We start from the raw sequence: 5,578 nt of genomic DNA, 5'->3' as shown, positions 1-5,578 counted from the left end.
TTGTCATTTGACCATTCTGGCCTGCATGTCTCTCTAGGAGGCATTGTTACAATAAGTCAAGTTACAATATGAGTGACATACTCTAAAGTTGGCAAAAGGTACATAGACAGAGGTTGAAAACCCAGAATAAAGAAGGAAAACCAATAGAATTTCAGGTTCCTGAAGAAGGAGGAGGGGCTAGAATTCAGAATGTGGGAGCTGAGACATTGGAGAAATGAAAATACAGGAAACAGTTACTATTCTCTTGTAACTAGTGAAAATATAGGCATAGATTCAAGTTCATTTGCAGGTTTGGGGATAAGAATATATGGGAAATGTGATCTGATTAACTTCATTTTCTATGTAGGTCTCTACTGTAAGTGAGGAGGACCAAGAAGGAGCAATAAAGTTATTTGTATCTATAGGAAGGAAGAAAATGGAAAGGGAATAGATGAATTTACTTATTAGGACTCTTCTGATTGCAAATAGAGAGTCACAAGACTTAAGCAAAAGGGAGAGTTTATTAAAGGGATATGTTTGTGTGTGTAGTTAGGTTCTAGATGACCTTAAATACCAGACTAAAGCTGTTAGACTATTTTGTTAGTAGAAGTAATCCACTGAGGTCTTTAAACAGCAGTGTGATAAAAATAAAAACCTTTTTCTAGAAAGATAAATCTGACTGAAAATAATCAACACTGACATTAATTGAGACTAAAAAACTATTACATTGACTGGCTCTCAATAGCTAGTCCTGTGTGTAATTGTACCTTGAACTACATTAGTTCAAATTTCCAGCTACTTAGTGTGAGTTTCAAGATTCCTCATCTCTGTGATCACCTATGAAATGTAGTTACACACTGACTCGCAGCTTATCTTCTAAGTAGGAGGACAGGAAAACATTTACTTCCTTCACATGTCTCCTTTGTAAGTATAATGAGTCATCCCTGTCTTATGCTGAGACTTGACCTCTCCCTTACCGTCTATTTTTAACAATAGTTTTTGTGTCCCGCTGTCTTCTCACTTGATCTATTGGAGCTATGTGTACACATTTTTAGACCTTTTATTGTGGTGATTTCTGTAACTCAAATGTATGTCTGTTAATGGGTTATCATATTTTCTTTTATAAATTTAATGAAATTGGCAAAAGCAGAATGGTCTTAGTATGCAATACTCACTAAGGTCTGAAGTATAGTGAAGGTAAAGTAATTTCTGGATGCAGTAGAGTTTAGGGGGTTCCCACAGCTCCTGCGAGTTGACAGAGTATATTCAAATAGTTCTGGGGACAGACATGTGCTTGAGGTCAGGCTCTTATTAAGCTGTGTGACCTTGGGTATATTAATTAAACCTCAGATTTTCATTTCCTTTTCCTTTTCTCTAAAATGGAACTGTAAAGATTTAAAAAATTGCATGTATGCAAAAATTTTCTGTTCCAGTATATTCGATTTTCCTTCAGCTACTTGCATGCTCTTACTCAGGAAATAGTTCCTAAGTTCTTTTGTATGTACCAGGAAACATATATTCTATTAGACTGCATTTCTTCCTCTTTTAAAATTTCATCTCAGATCTCACAAGTTTTCCCCATTAACTTTATTCATTCTTCAACATGTCAACATATAATCTGCAAATCCTCCTTCTCTTCATTTTTGTTGTTTCCGTGTTTCTATATTTCTATTGTTCACACATTATTTTAGTGGCTGAGTCCCAGCTTCAGAATTAATTGGGTCTACAACAGGGATTCACAGACATCTGGGTGTGTGTATCACACTGATGGGTTTGGGCTGCCAGAAGAGCTCAGGCATGCTTGAGTGTTAGAGAAAAAAGGGGCAAGAGGACAGCCTAGCCACAGCTTCCCATTAAATGCAGTTATTCAGGTTGTTCTCTCTATGGAGATGCCTGGTCCAAAAGGAGAGAGAAGGTTGAGATCCACTCAGACTCCCCTAAGTCTTGGCTTCACAGCCAAGTGGGGCTTCATCCACATGGTGAAAAGCTACTTTTTAAATAATTCCAGCAAAAACTCTGTGTACACCAATAGCAGCCCTGTGCTCAGCTACATGACTGATTCAGTGAGGGTTCCTTGGTCCAAGCAACTTATTAGTTAGGTGACATTGAAAAAGAAGCAATATATATAGATATAATGTTATTTATATTTCTGATTTATCTATTCCTGCTAGACTTTAAGTTTCCTAAATTGTTACATTCGAATGTTACTTGATAATTACATATAAGTAGTTGTTTATATGTTGGTTAGAATTTTAAGTCAAACATTTACAGATTTATTAAATTATGGAATACAAATAGAATATAATGTCATAAAAGTATCAATGATTAAATTGCAGAAAATATTTAGTGACAGAATTGTGTATGAGATGTGTTATGCATAGAAAAAATAGACCATAAGAGTTGTTATACATGGAATAAATAGACCATAAGATGTTCTCTGGTGTTCCTGTCCTTTAGAAAATGGGACTGGAGACTGGACTCTGTCCCATTGACTAGAGTTCTGCTCCTGTGCCCAGAGCCTGGTGCCTTCCTGCCTATATTGTAAGATTTCTGGAACTGAAAGTCCATCCACATGTCTGTGTTTCTCTCTATTGATTACTGCTGGATTCACAAGCACCATGTACCACCATTGTGTTGGAATATCAGAGAACTCCCCACCCCCCAACTTTATAATGCTCTCTATGTTGAAACAAAGAGATAAATTCACAAATACTTAACCCAGCTTCAGGTTAAAAAGGTCATATTGACCACCTGAGTTTATTATCTCTTCCAACCCAAACACTAGTAATATTATAGGAAAGGAACACGCAAGACTTAAACATGAGGGAAAAAGGACATTAAACGAGGGGAAAAATAATGACAAAATATTTTAAAGTAATTTTGGAAGATGGAAAGCAGATGCTCAGAAGTAGAAATTAAAATTCTCATACCTCTAAAATGAGAAGAGAAAAGGCAGCCTTAGAATATCATCTGACAAAATAAGAAAATATAATTCACAGTCTGAGGACAAAGAATTTGCAAAATAACCAGTGGTTTAAAAAGAAGTATCTACAATCCGACATTCAACAATATTTATCACTAAATAATACATCCCAATCAACAGTTTAATAGCACCAATATAGAGTGGCAGAATGAAATCCTCTCACATTTACAAATGAGAACTTCTAAGAAATATTCTTGGTAATTCCATAAAGGGTACATTCTAATTTTTTGTAAAAGTAAAGTTCTTTAGGATAAGGATTTGATTAAAACATCCTATTGATAAATGTATTTTGTTAGTTAAATCCAACCAAGGGCATCTTTAGTTGTACCCTTAAAATTAGAGTTCAAATAGTCAATACTGATAAAAATAAAAATTAACTTTAAATGTTTTATAGAACTACATATCTACTTTGGCAAAAACAGAATTCCCAGTGAAAGAGTGATCTAAATTGGTCTGACATAGAACTGATTAAATTGTGGATAAACTCACCAAGCTTCAAATAAACAATGATCATTTTTTTCTCATGTTGGTGGTATAATATGTGGAAACATTCCATTGACCTAAAAATAAAATAATAACAAAATCAAACAAAAACAAAAAGATTATTGTGTGCTTCCCGGAGAATGCATATTTGGCAAATATTTGTATAAATACTCTTAAATTTTAAGTAAATATTTTTTCCACCTCAGAAATGCTGGATTATGGTTGTTCCTGTTTTTTATTTATTAACTCTTTATCTAAAATTGTTTTAATTTCATGACTTATTATAAAAATTTCTTCACTATTTTTATTTGTGTTTTTCCATTGCTCTTTATTTAAATAATCCATATTTATCTTAACATTGTGTATTCATTTGCTTTTCTTTTTTGTTTTTCAATACCCTCTCGGTAAAACTAGCATGTACTTTTACAATAGAAACATAGAGTGTTTAGAACAAGTTTAGGTCTCCATGATGATTTTGCCTCCACTGTTTTCTCCTGATAATTATTTAAAAGAAATACATTTCACTGATAGGATTGAATTCTCAGACTGATTATAAATGCATTGGTGATGGATTGAGTTGTATTAGCAGTATGCCGGAAATAGATTTGTTTCCTCCATTTTTTAAATGAAATCTTAAAGTATCATGAAAATAAATAAATGTTCTAAAAGCAATTCTGTCTGTTAACATATATCTGCATTTAAATATGTTTATTTTATGATATAGCATGTTACATAAAATTTAGTAAAATTTGGAACAATTTACATTTTAGCGAGACTTTGTTTACACAGCATACAAATTTCTTGTCCTTTAAAAAATGCAAGAAATTAGTGCATAATTGCACTTAAGCATAACATAAAAGAATAAAAAAATTCTATAAAATCAAGATTAACAATGTTTCAGATAAACCTTACAATAATCCACACCTAGGTTCAGTATAGCTAATAAAGTGATGAAACTAATAATTTGGTAATGCATGATTTTTGAAACAATTCATAAATGTCTGATTTTATAATATATTTTTATCTAAACATATAAAATGAAAAACATTTAAAATGAGGATATACACAAAAAATATTTAAAATAAAATAATATACTTTAAAACTGTAGTATTTCCTCTATTGCCCAATTTAAAAGATTCATTTATATAGTGAGTGGCTCTAAGCTTTGTTTTAAATATAGAAAGCCAGGCAAAAGAATATGTGTTTGTTAGTTTGTTTTTTTTTTCTTAGAAAAACCTCTGCTGACACTCCCAGAAGTTCTACCGATGAAATCGGCATCCTCTAGTCATTTATATCAAACCAATAGTCTTGTATTTATCAACTATTTTATAGAATCTCATACTTACAAATATATCCTGTCGAGCAGTCCACCATGCTAAATTTGATCTCCTCTTTGTTATGATCCGTTTGAAATCAGGTTCTGAAATTTTATGAGACACCCAGCATTTTATTTTTCCCAGCATAAAAGGATTTTACTGTCTCTGTAATTACCTTCGATGGCACTCTGGCCTCAGTATGAATGTTCTGTTTTTACACACACGTATCTATGCAAAGAGAGGTTTTGTTGAATATGGAAAGTAGTGCTGTAGGACTCCAGTGCATTACTGATAAAGAGGTTTTATCTAACATTATCAGACCATCTGAAGTGATCAGATGATTGGAAGCAGCAGCTCCATGAAATCTTCAAAGTAATACTCAAACCTTTTTTTCCAAAATAATTTTTCTAGTTTTAGAAAATGTATAGTCTAAAGTAAAATTCCCTTTTAAAAAAGACAGAAAACTGAGTACAAACACATAGAACCTCACTGCAAACATATGTTAGTAAATGGTTAAGAACTATTCAAATCACTCTGTTTGTAATAGATTACTAGGGACTTTTAACAACTGAAGGATCTAAAAAAGTATCTTTTCTAGTTATACCTCTCTAGTTCCTTCAACCGGTCTTCTAGGGCAGTCCTGGACTCCCTTGTTCTACAGTTGGTTAACGTGCCTTCAAAATCTGAATTGAACACAGTGCTTAAGATGAAGTCTAATGAATACAGAATATGGCAAGATTGTGAATGTCTTTGTCCTGGATTTACTCCAAGTGTGTGTGTGTGTGCGTGTGTGTTTGTGTGTGCGTGTGTGTGTGTG

General features: G+C 33.0%; 1 protein-coding gene across 2 annotated transcripts in view; it reads right to left on the bottom strand.

Moving 5' to 3' along the window:
• The window catches only part of RGS13 (regulator of G-protein signaling 13), a 24,178-nt gene extending 19,207 nt beyond the window's left edge, over positions 1-4,971 (bottom strand). The window contains exons 1-3 of one of the 2 annotated variants that reach the window (XM_011934201.1): positions 4,792-4,971; positions 3,452-3,522; positions 2,910-2,949 (exon numbers count right to left, since the gene is read on the bottom strand). The gene's annotated coding sequence lies outside the window, so the exon portion shown is untranslated. The remainder of the gene's footprint in view (positions 1-2,909; positions 2,950-3,451; positions 3,523-4,791) is intronic. The other variant, XM_011934200.1, reaches the window with a different exon arrangement.
• Positions 4,972-5,578: the final 607 nt, after the last annotated feature.

This window comes from Colobus angolensis, unplaced genomic scaffold (assembly GCF_000951035.1).
Source record: "Colobus angolensis palliatus isolate OR3802 unplaced genomic scaffold, Cang.pa_1.0 Scaffold132, whole genome shotgun sequence".
Classification (NCBI taxonomy): Eukaryota; Metazoa; Chordata; class Mammalia; order Primates; family Cercopithecidae; genus Colobus; species Colobus angolensis.
Note: the sequence above shows the minus strand (reverse complement) of the source record. Positions and strands in the feature narration are given on the sequence as shown.